At 35.5% G+C, this 12,439-nt stretch overlaps 5 non-coding genes across 5 annotated transcripts; all 5 read left to right on the top strand.

Moving 5' to 3' along the window:
- The first annotated feature begins 1,160 nt into the window (after positions 1–1,160).
- Positions 1,161–1,236, top strand: LOC141422182 (small nucleolar RNA SNORD113/SNORD114 family). Its single transcript, XR_012446823.1, has one exon. It is a non-coding gene; the product is annotated as a small nucleolar RNA SNORD113/SNORD114 family (small nucleolar RNA).
- A 1,630-nt stretch (positions 1,237–2,866) lies between these two features.
- On the top strand, positions 2,867–2,941 carry LOC141422176 (small nucleolar RNA SNORD113/SNORD114 family). The gene has a single exon (XR_012446820.1). It is a non-coding gene; the product is annotated as a small nucleolar RNA SNORD113/SNORD114 family (small nucleolar RNA).
- Positions 2,942–4,606: 1,665 nt separating this feature from the next.
- On the top strand, positions 4,607–4,680 carry LOC141422218 (small nucleolar RNA SNORD113/SNORD114 family). The gene has a single exon (XR_012446824.1). It is a non-coding gene; the product is annotated as a small nucleolar RNA SNORD113/SNORD114 family (small nucleolar RNA).
- A 2,349-nt stretch (positions 4,681–7,029) lies between these two features.
- Positions 7,030–7,106, top strand: LOC141422166 (small nucleolar RNA SNORD113/SNORD114 family). The gene has a single exon (XR_012446813.1). It is a non-coding gene; the product is annotated as a small nucleolar RNA SNORD113/SNORD114 family (small nucleolar RNA).
- A 3,326-nt stretch (positions 7,107–10,432) lies between these two features.
- On the top strand, positions 10,433–10,506 carry LOC141422170 (small nucleolar RNA SNORD113/SNORD114 family). The gene has a single exon (XR_012446815.1). It is a non-coding gene; the product is annotated as a small nucleolar RNA SNORD113/SNORD114 family (small nucleolar RNA).
- Positions 10,507–12,439: the final 1,933 nt, after the last annotated feature.

Genomic DNA, 12,439 nt, shown 5'->3' with positions numbered 1-12,439 from the left:
GTTTTGATTCTTTAGTGCCGTTGGCAAAAGTCAATTTAAAATAACCTAAGTTTGTATTACTTCTTTGTATCAAATTTTTCTTCTTTCTTTTTCTGTGTATTAAACACCACATATCTACTTTAACCAGTGTTAACTATGAAGACAGTGACTGCAACTTTGAATAGGGATCTTAGAACATACAGAATAATTTAAGTACACATCAAAGAGCATATGTAGTAGGGTAAATCCTGAACTATTGTGAGAATGTGCTGGAAAATAAGAATGTATGTTTATGCAATTTTGCCTGAATAAGATCCATTAAAATTTCTCTATTACCTACACAAGTAGAATTTTTATTCTGGAGATAGTTGTAATAGTGATTGTTCCTTTCCTCGGGTGGTAGATACAACAGTGTTATTTAAAAGTAAAAATGAGACCCTGGATTAATTAAAATGATCATAGTTAACATTTACTTAAAAATCTAAATCTGGTTCTGTCCACTTTTCCTCCACAGAATTCCCACAGGACTACTGACTTGTTCAGTTTTGTCAAAGAAACAAAATCTTGGCATTTAGCTCTATGGGTAAAGAACATAGAGAATTATGTAAGTAAGACTGAAAGTTTATGTCTTGTTTGGGGGCCTTTTGTCATGTATGTTTAATAGTCATTTAAAGGAATCTTTGTCTATAAAAGAAACACAATTTCCAAGAATGGACCGATGATGGGAATATGTCACCAACCCAAAAAACAAGTTTAATTTGTCACAATGGCAGTGACTTAAAAAAAAGTAGTAGTTGTTTCATTTATTTTCAAAACTGCTTAAGATTATATCCTGTTTACCACCACTGTTGATTTAAACGTTTCCTAGTTGGGGTAACGTTGGGCTGATTACTCGTTGTGAGGCAGCCCAAGAGAATATACAAAATATCATAAGTGTTGGAAGATAGTGGTTTTGTCACTTTTCATTGGACCATCTTTAAACATGGGCAAACTGCATCAAAGATCAGTGGTCAAGGCTGATTTGATATGAAGTGTGGGTGCAAGTTAGTCACACATGTTCTCTGAGGTCCACTTTAAAGGGAGGTCTACTCTATGAGGAAGGAGCAACTAAGAATTTTGTGATTGTATTATTATTCATGAATTAGCAAGTGAGGGAAAATATGAAGGAAGAAAAATGTGCATGGACCAGTGATGAGTACCATGGGGTATCTGAACCAGGATATTTTGATTAAACCCGAATATAACTCTGAGGTCTATTGCAAAGAGTCGTGTAATTATTTCATTTTTTGGAGGGGAAAGGAGCTCATGGTCCCGTATCTGTGGGCTTTTGTGGGGAATAAGTTTCAATTATTATTATTTTTTTTTGGTGCACTGCTGGGGATCAAACCCAGCAAGCTGTACCCTCAATGTGGATTTTATTTTTTTTATAAAATCAGCCTATGAATTATAAATGTATGAATCAACAAAGAGGCTAAATCAGGCAATTACTATAAAAGAATGTTTGAAACATGGATTATTGTTGAAACCTATGTAAGACTCCCAGTAAATTAATAGTCAAAGTCTTGGTAACAGGCATGTGGTCATTTGGACATAAAAGTTTTTGTTCTATGTTGGTGATGGGTTGCTAGCTTGTTGTTTGAAGAAGGAATTGACAAATATTTATTGGTATAGATTATTGTTGAATGATCACACAACTGAGGGACAAGCCTACACCAATGATGAGAGTGTTAAGCTGATCTTTTCATTTTTGCTGGTTTTTATTAAAATAGAAAAGGAAGCAAACCTGTCATTCTGAGGGCAATGGCCTTGGATGGATGTAAATATTGTTCAGTCTTGTGGTCCAGGGCTGTGATATCGTAGATACTGATATATTTGAGAAAGAAGGCAGGGGTTTATGTTTCAATTTAGTTTTTTAAAGTCAACAAACCATGGACCAATTAGGAACAAATGTTATGAGAATCCTAATCCATGTTTTTTTTTTTCATGATAAAAAATTCTGGACTCTTCTATGTTTTTGAAAGGGGTGTGTTTGGTGTTTTCCCAATTGTAATAATTTGGTTCTTAATAAACAAGGATATGTTTTTTAAAAGAGGCTTTTTTTTCCTCTCTAGAATGGAATTACACATTCAGATTTTATCAGCAGATTTTATCAGTTTGTAATCATGACAACTACCACCATTACTTCTTAGCTCAGGAACATAAAGAAAATTGTAAGTAAGCTCCAAGTTGATATTCTGGGCTTCGATGACATTCCTTCGGGGAAGGGCTGGGGCTCAAGTTGAGACACCCTGACTAGCAAGCTCAAGGTCACAGGTTCAAACCCTAGTACCACCAACAAAATAGGTTGTTAAATAATGCAGGAAATTAAGCAGTGCCAATCACGGACCTGTGATTGGAATGTGTCATGAACACAAGTTATTCTTAATTCAATTCAACCCAACTGGAGACCTTGACTGTAGAAGGGTGGATGGTTCATGCACTGGACTTCTATGCATGTTTTTGCCATAGTTGTTCAATGCAGTCCTCGATTATCTGACATCTTTCTTATGAGCTCTTCTTGGCAAAAGTATCTCGAGGACAGCAGACTTTAGTTTTGTCAGAGCGTGTAATGTTGCAGGTCCATGTTGTTGATGACATCAGCTTTGAGGGACAGGTAACACCAGCCATCAGAAGGGGACTGACATGAAGCCAGGAGGCTGACTCAGAGGTCCTCTGCAATATATCATTGAATCCATTTTCCCTGTGTAGAAGGGAACAATGAACAGATTTTGGTTCTGTTCTCAGTTTTCTGTCAATACAGGGTATTGATGGAATAATTACTGTGAATCCAGGAATGTGTCAATCAGTTCAAGAAGGCATAAGTAAATAAAGACTAGAAGGTCAAATGTGGATCAATGATGAGTATTGGTGGAGGTGTCTGAATCAACAACTTTGATTAAGCCCTCTGTACTCTGAGGTCTATTATAGAATGAGAGGCAGCCAATGTTTTCTGTACAAATTACCCAGTAGCAGTAGTTAGGAAAATTCAATAAGCTTGTCGTTGGGATTTTGGGGTTTAACGATATGGAATATATTAGTTCAAGTGAATCAATGAATAAGTATGTAGAGAAATACATACATGAAAGAAGATAAACAGGCCTACTCATGGAACAATTAGTAAAGTACAATGAAGCAAATGTTAATATTATCAGTTGTCATAAAACAAGTATAGTTATTAATCTTAACTAAAATGAGCAGATGAAGTCTTTAGTATTTTTTCATATGGAGCATATTAGAATCTGCAGTTAAGACACATTTTTTGTAGTTTGCTTTTTTTTAATTAATGGAAGGTGTTTGCATTAACCAATAATCCACCAAATAACTGTGTACTCAACAGATGTTTATCTAGGCAGATATTTATAATTGTTATAGATCTTATTCTTGGGCTAGGTGGTGGGCTTTGGAGTTTCTCATATTATTAAAAGATCAAAGAATAATACTGTACTAATAAAAATTGCATGTTTGATCCAAAGTTTGTTGTTATCTAGTCTGACTTGATAAATCTATCAAAAATTTAAATCTATTCTAAACCTTCTCTTCCCTCCCCATGGTGAACCTATGACAACTGATTTAATCATTTAAGGAGCATATATAGTCAAAAAGGTAAGTCCCTGAGTTCATTATCTTTGGTTGAATCATTTGTTCCTGGGTGCCAGCTGAAGGATTTCAAAGTAATAAATGTGTTTTTGCATACATAAAATATAAATAAAACTCTCCAAGTATGTCCCAGTAATGGGAATGTGTTATGAAACACAGATTCTGGTTAATATTAATGAACTCAACTGAAATGATTTTAAAAGAAGATGGGAGTTATTTAATTTATTCTCAGAATAGTTTAATTTTATTCTTTATTTAATGCTGTGGCTGATATCAGTATTCCCATATGAATGGAGATCCTGGCTGACAGCTCTTTTGGGACTGTCCATATGAACTTAGGTGATAAAGCGAATGTTTCAGAAGTGGTAGAAGATGGCAGTTTCATTATTATTTTCTTGAACCATCTTCGATATATGAATAAATTAAATAAAAGAGCACCCCACAAGAACCAATGTTAAGTGTGGATTTGATACAAACCAGGGATATCGACCAATCCATAGGAGCACCTTTGGGTGCCATTGTTGAAATGATGTCCACAGCCCAATGGGGCAAGAACCTAAAATTCAAAGATCTTGTTTTGGAGAATTTGTGATTTAAAATCTCCAAAACAACGGCATTATTATTTGTGAAATAGTAAATAATAAATGAAGAAGGTCAGGCATAGTGGCTCATCCCTGTGGTCTCATCTACATGGGAGGCAGAGATTGGGACGATCAGTTTCAGACCATCTAGGGCAAAAAAGTTGGTGAACCCTCTCTCAATCAATAAGCTATGCATGGTGGTTCACACCTGTGAACCACCTCCCAGCTATGTGGGAGGCTATAGGTAAAAGGATCGCAATCTGAGGCCAATCCTGGGCAAAAATGCGAGATTCTACCTGAAGCATAACAAAAGCCAAAAAGGGCTGGGGTGTGGCCCATGTGGTAGAGCACCTACCTAGTAAGCACAAGGTCCTGAGCGCAAAGCCCGGTACTTCCAACTATGCCTTGCATGGACCAATGATGAATAGCATGGGGTTTCTGAAGCTGGACAGTGATTAAACCCTTGTGCAACTCTGAGGTCTTTGCAAAAAGGTATCTGTGTTCCTTTCTTGGGAAATGAGCCTACAGAACCTTGTTCTTTGTTGTTTGGGTATGTAAGCCACATTGTAATAAAACTAGCCATAAATAAAGAATATATCAGTGAAGGGAGAATAAGAAAGATATGGCTGCTGGGTGCTGGTGGCTCATACCTAGCTACTTGGGAGGCTGAGATCTGGAGGTTTGCAGTTCAAGGCCAGCCTGGGCAAATAATTTGTGAGACTCCATTTCAAGCATCAGCTGGACATGGTGAGTGTCCATGTCAGTGGACAAAAACTGGGCATGGTGGTGCTTACCTGTCATCTTAGCTGTGGCAGCAAGCCTAAAATAGGATCTCAGGCTAGCCTGGGCAAAAAAGTGAGATCCTATCTCCAAAAATAACCAAAGCAAAAAGGGTTGGAGTTGTAGCTCAAGTGATAGAGTGCCTACCTAATGAGTGTGAAGTTCTGAGTTTATATCCCATTACTGCTCCCCCTCAGAAAAGTAAAAAAATAAATAAATAAAAAGAAAAGTATGTATACATTTAATTTTTAATGTATGTAATGAAACATGGATTAATATTAATTTTGAGATTCTTAGTTTCAATAAATTAGTAGTCAAGGCTATTAGCATTCTTATGGATCATATGGTTATCTGGACATGAGTCAATGATTTTGCTTTGTGTTGAGGCAGGTTGCCCATTGATCATGGTATTAAGGGAAAGGAAATAGGTTTAATAAATAAATAGTTGATTGAATAGCTATGTAATTGTGAAACAGTACAAAGCAACGATGAGAGATTTTTATATAACTACGTATACGATTAATGTAATCTTTCTATGCAATTTAGCAAACCTTAAATTGAATCACTTTGCTACTCTTGAGTAATGATGTAAGGAAAAATTACTCAGGGTACTTATCCAGTGTGAGTGGCCTCACATATATAGAAGCATAATTGTAAGTGAAGAAATTCATAAATTTATATCTGAATCACTTTTTGAAAAAGTCAGCAATGGGTGTGCCAATGGGAAGCATGCTATTGGGCACAGAGATTGTGATTGACCCTATTATTCCCAACTAGGCCCTTCCAATGGTGCATAGAGGCATTTGCTGTATTAATGTAATTCAGTTCTGTTTTGATGGTTGTAAACTTACACAAACTTCTGTTACAAAAATTATTCTACAAGTAATTAAATACATCAGGTAGTGAGTGAGATGTAAAATATATTAAGGCGGGCCAACCTCTTGACCTATTGGTGAGGTTGTACCATGAGTTGAATCCCCCGTGCATCCAATTTTGCACAGTCTAACACAAAAGATGACCTTGCTTTTACATATGTGGGTATCAAGTACAGACAGATGTTGCTAATAATTTTAGTTATTTTTCTTGTTTTTACTGCTAAATTCAGTGGTGTTTATTATATTTATTTAAAACAAAAATTACATAAGTTAATAAATATGAACTGTTGTTCTCTCTTCCAAATTACATTAAGTTAATAAATATAATGCAGTGCTCTTTTCGTAAGTATTCAGAATAGACCACCAGCTAAGGTTTATGGTTAACCGATTACCACACAACTGTGGTGATGTTAAAACAACTACATTAGACTGTTTAATTCATTTGAACATTTGCTTTTTATTCCTCAGAATAAACACTGTTTATTATTGTCTTCTAGTGAGACTTTTGTCTTTTACCTCTTCGGATAAGGAGAGAAGATATTGATGTAAGTGAAAATCAGCGTTTATGTTCTTGACGAGGGTGGGTCTTGATTATGATATTTATAGAAGTATTTCAAAGGAATAAACTCAAAAGTGATCTTGCATTGACCTGTCAACGTTGGTCAATGGACTATTTTTATGTGAATTAATAATTATGATTAATCCAATCCAGCACAACCAAATTCCTGAGACCCAAAAGAATTTTTACCATGCAATTTTATTTTTATTCTATAATGAATTAAACCATTCTCTGCTGATATTATTGTAGATGACTGATTGATGAGGGAAGATAAACAATTGGAGTATCTTGTCTTCTCTTTATCTGTGAAATAAGATTGTAGTTCATTGTACTATCTTTAAAAGATGGATGTTAAATAAAAGAGGCCCAAGCATGGCCCAGTGGCTAATAACAAATTGATGTGGTGCAAGAAAATGGATTAATTCATAATTTGTAATGTGGAAGTTCACTGCAGATAGTTCCAGGCCCTCAGCTCTGTGGGATGTGAACTTTTGCAGACACATTCAATCTTTTAAGAATCTTCTTTCCCCTTAAACTCATGGACATTGATTATGTTACTAGTAAATCAATGAATAAATCAAGAACAATATAATTTAATAAAAGCACAGAATACCAAGTCTGGATCAATGATGAGTATGCGTGGGGCATCTGAATCAAATGTCTTGATTAAACCCAGTCTGTAACTCTGAGGTCCATTGTGTCTATGGGAAATGTGCTTATACAGGAAGTTACACAGAAAAATGTTTGGGGAATGTTTTTGGTCTTTTGTTGTTCATGGCTATAGATTTATTATTATGTAAATCAAGACATGCATAAAGACAAGGAGGGCTATACCTCACCCAGTTATGAAAGGGGCTAATGAGTCAAGTACTGTTAGATTCTTTCTGAAATTTTGAGTTCAAATAAAATAGATTCAGGTTGCTCTCACTTCCATCCCTCTGCCCCCTACCTCTACGTACACCATGAGAAGGCACAGAAATGCTCTCCGTGTTATTTTGGGTTAGTAGTGAGATGCTCATTTCATGTCTTTTTCTCAAATGTGACACTAAATTTATCTAATTAAATTATGCATTTAGCATAATAATAAGCAAAATGTATATAACTGTATATTCAATAATAACTTAATATAGCAAGTAATTATGCCAAATGCATGAATATGAAAATATTTTGATAAACAGTATAATTAACCAAAACTCAAGACTAATGACAAGTTATTGAAACATGGGAAAAGTCTAAATATGAACATTGGAAATTTTCCCCATTAAAAAGTTATCTGGCCTTTCAATATTTGGTAGGTCTAGATAAATATTAATAGTCCTTTTTCTTGTGTTGGGTGACAAATTCAAAGTGTCTCCATCATTGTATTTCACATTAAAAATAGAGTAAGTCAACACAGGAGAAGGATATCACTCTTGAACTGATGATGAGTGTGTTACACAAACAAAGGTATTTGATTAGTCTAGCAATGTTGAACTATCTCCTACTTTAACATCTGTTAAAATTTATACTCACGCTCTTTGTCCTTTTGGCATTCTGTCATTTCTTCCAGAATGAGCCCCTCAACACTGGATTTGGTCATTCTACAATGAAGATCTTGGCTGTCACTTTGATGGGTGAGGAGTTTAGGTTCTTGATTTGTTCGTGTGTAGTCACTGATGTATGGAACAGAAGACCATGTACACCAGAATTAAATACAAGAATAAGTATAGAACTATAGGATTTTTAGAAGGAATGTGAAGTGGTCCAAGGAGTAAGATCAACCCATTTTAGCACAACTTAGATTTATTGTTTTTAAAAAAAAAGTTGAAAAGAATTTAATTGATTTGTACTACTTTTTGTTATTCCTTATTATTTCTGTACCACAATTCATTTAACCATTACCATACTGGTAGCAATTCAGGCTGTTAACTGTTTAGAGGGATCTTTTAAAAGGGGTCACATTGTTTGTGTTCTGATTGTAGGATACCATTGTAGAATTTAATTGTTTATAGCATCATTAAAATAAGACGCATTTAATGAACATGGCCCTGTCACAGAATAGTTGGTATCAACAGTATTGATATTAATCAAGATTTCTTGAGTCTTCCACATGTGCAACACTGAGCTTTTTTTTTTAATTTTTATTTTATTTATTTATTCATTTTTTATTATTCATATGTGCATACAAGGCTTGGTTCATTTCTCCCCCCTGCCCCCACCCCCTCCCTTACCACCCACTCCGCCCTCTCCCTCTCCCCGCCACCCCCTAAATACCCAGCAGAAAGTATTTTGCCCTTATTTCTAATTTTGTTGTAGAGAAAGTATAAGCAATAACAGGAAGGTACAAGGGTTTTTGCTGGTTGAGATAAGGATAGCTATACAAGGCATTGACTCACATTGATTTCCTGTGCGTGGGTGTTACCTTCTAGGTTAATTCTTTTTGATCTAACCTTTTCTCTAGTACCTGTTCCCCTTTTCCTATTGGCCTCAGTTGCTTTTAAGGTATCTGCTTTAGTTTCTCTACGTTAAGGGCAACAAATGCTAGCTAATTTTTTAGGTGTCTTACCTATCCTCACCCCTCCCTTGTGTGCTCTTGCTTTATCATGTGCTCAAAGTCCAATCCCCTTGTTGTGTTTGCCCTTGATCTAATGTCCACATATGAGGGAGAACATACGATTTTTGGTCTTTTGGGCCAGGCTAACCTCACTCAGAATGATGTTCTCCAATTCCATCCATTTACCAGCGAATGATAACATTTCGTTCTTCTTCATGGCTGCATAAAATTCCATTGTGTATAGATACCACATTTCCTTAATCCATTCATCAGTGGTGGGGCATCTTGGCTGTTTCCATAACTTGGCTATTGTGAATAGTGCTGCAATAAACATGGGTGTGCAGGTGCCTCTGGAGTAACCTGTGTCACAGTCTTTTGGGTATATCCCCAAGAGTGGTATTGCTGGATCAAATGGTAGATCGATGTCTAGCTTTTTAAGTAGCCTCCAAATTTTTTTCCAGAGTGGTTGTACTAGTTTACATTCCCACCAACAGTGTAAGAGGGTTCCTTTTTCCCCTCATCCTCGCCAACACCTGTTGTTGGTGGTGTTGCTGATGATGGCTATTCTAACAGGGGTGAGGTGGAATCTTAGTGTGGTTTTAATTTGCGTTTCCTTTATTGCTAGAGATGGTGAGCATTTTTTCATGTGTTTTTTGGCCATTTGAATTTCTTCTTTTGAGAAAGTTCTGTTTAGTTCACTTGCCCATTTCTTTATTGGTTCATTAGTTTTGGGAGAATTTAGTTTTTTAAGTTCCCTATATATTCTGGTTATCAGTCCTTTGTCTGATGTATAGTTGGCAAATATTTTCTCCCACTCTGTGGGTGTTCTCTTCAGTTTAGAGACCATTTCTTTTGATGAACAGAAGCTTTTTAGCTTTATGAGGTCCCATTTATCTATGCTATCTCTTAGTTGCTGTGCTGCTGGGGTTTCATTGAGAAAGTTCTTACCTATACCTACTAACTCCAGAGTATTTCCTACTCTTTCCTGTATCAACTTTAGAGTTTGTGGTCTGATATTAAGATCCTTGATCCATTTTGAGTTAATCTTGGTATAGGGTGATATACATGGATCTAGTTTCAGTTTTTTGCAGACTGCTATCCAGTTTTCCCAGCAGTTTTTGTTGAAGTGGCTGCTATTTCTCCATCGTATATTTTTAGCTCCTTTGTCAAAGACAAGTTGGTTATAGTTGTGTGGCTTCATATCTGGGTCCTCTATTCTGTTCCACCGGTCTTCATGTCTGTTTTTGTGCCAGTACCATGCTGTTTTTATTGTTATTGCTTTGTAATATTGTTTGAAGTCAGGTATTGTGATACCTCCTGCATTGTTCTTTTGACTGAGTATTGCCTTGGCTATTCGTGGCAACACTGAGCTTTTTTAATGTTAGCACTTTGTGGGAATTGAGCCTAGAGAAATATTTTAGTCATATCAAAGATGGGGATTCATTGGAAAATAAAGATATAAGTGAAAGAAGAAGAGGAGCATCAAGTCTGGACCAGTGATGAGATTGGAGGGTGTCTGAATCAAAAATCTTGATTAAAGCCACCTGGAACTCTGAGGTCCGTTTTTAAAAGTGACCTCCTTATTTCCTTTAAGGAAGTGAACTTATAGCAGATATTCAGAATATTCAGGTATTTTGATCAGGAGTATATGCATTTTATGGATATATAGACTGAATTTTTATGAGTAATTTAATGCATGAGTAAAGAAATATATTAATTGATAAACATTAAGAGAGAAGGTGTGGACCAATTATGAAGAGTAGCATTAATTATTACGGTACACTTATGTAGCACTGAATCCCAGTGGCCTGTGTTGATGAAAGTGCCCCTGTCTGAAAGGCGTATGTGACAGATATATGTAAAACTCAGGACTGTCATTTGATGGAGGTAGTTGTTTGCTGATTGTTTTATTATTAGAGAAAGGACATTATGTAAATAGTTGACTAAGTAGTTATTTGAGAAAAAGAATGAGCACAGTTCATCCAATTTTGAATTTTATTTAAGAATAAACATGTGTTTTCCAATTTAATTGCTTTTATTAATGTGAATTAATTATGTTGTCATTGGCATACAGTGTGATACTCCCAATTCATTCATCTAGTTTTTAAATTTCCACAAGCAATTGAATGAACGTGGGGATGTAAAACTATTATTAGACAATTACAGTCAATGGCATTAGACAAGGGTCTTCTCTAATGGTAGTTATTATCTATATATTGATGAACTGTTACATGTGTAAAATAATATGTGTCCTTATTACAATTAAGACTCTAAAAGTGGGTAGAACATAGACCAGAAAGAAGGGAGAATAATGGTCTCTTCCTTGTTTGGATATGGGACTATAGACATTTGAACATGAAAATCATTTCTGTTCAGGGTCATTTCTCAGGTCTCTCTCTCTCTGTCTCTCTCTCTCTCTGATCAAGTACCCCATGAGTCATTCTATAAATGAATGACAAAATTAATCTATCACTAGGATCAAACAAACCATTGGTGAAAATAATTCACAAATCATGAGTAAATTCATCCATTTATTCACAAACCATCCACTAAAAAAAGATTACCTAAGATCTTGCTTCTGTGGGAATGGGTTCTGGTCTACAGGCAGATGTGTAGAATATTCGTAGTTCTTGTTTTTTGAGTGATGAATTTTACAGGGTTCATTGTATTATTTAAAATTAATAAACAAACATAAATAAATAGTCCCATTCTTGGACCCTTGATATAAAAGGCACTTGAACAGTCTTTATGATTAATCTAATACCCAATTAATGTCTTTTAAAATGATCTAAATCTGTACTATTTATTCTTTTAAAAATTGTTACTTGAACTACAGAATAAGGACCATGACTGGTTTAATAATCTCTGCTGATGAAGATCCTGGCTATTACTTTATGGGTAAGACATCTAATGACTAATGCAAATCATAGTCAAAGATTCTGCTATTTGGGACCAATTTCTTATTATTGTCCATTGAATTATTTAAATTAAGCCATATATCGATCAATGATATGAATGCATTATGAAACAATTATGATATTCCAGCTAGGCACAATAGTGGTTAGAACTTGAGCTCAAAGACATTCTACTCATTTTCAGAATTGCCTAATAATTCATCTCATCTTTGCCCTGCATTTAACTTAAAACTTATCCAGTAATAAAATCTAGCACTGCATGTCCAATGTGGTTGCCTCTATCTGTAGGTGGCTATTTATACTTAAAATAATTATGGTTAAATGAATTTTCCTATTGTTTGTCAGAGGCAATAAGCCATATTTCAAGCACTTAGTGGTTACCTGCAGTTCTGCAGAACCATATTGGGAAATGCAGTTAGTAGCACATGTACATTAGCAAACAAAGTGTTATTAGACAGCTCCTTAGTGAGGAAGGAGCACACTTGGAGATTGAAAAGTACAGGTGTGGGATGGCTAAGAAGCAAAGATGTCAATCGATCCATCTATGCTTCACTGAGGGCCACTGTAAAAAGAGATGCAGT

Source organism: Castor canadensis, chromosome 3 (assembly GCF_047511655.1).
Source record: "Castor canadensis chromosome 3, mCasCan1.hap1v2, whole genome shotgun sequence".
NCBI lineage: Eukaryota > Metazoa > Chordata > Mammalia > Rodentia > Castoridae > Castor > Castor canadensis.
The sequence above is the reverse complement of the archived record's forward strand: the minus strand, read 5'-3'. Positions and strand labels throughout refer to the sequence as shown.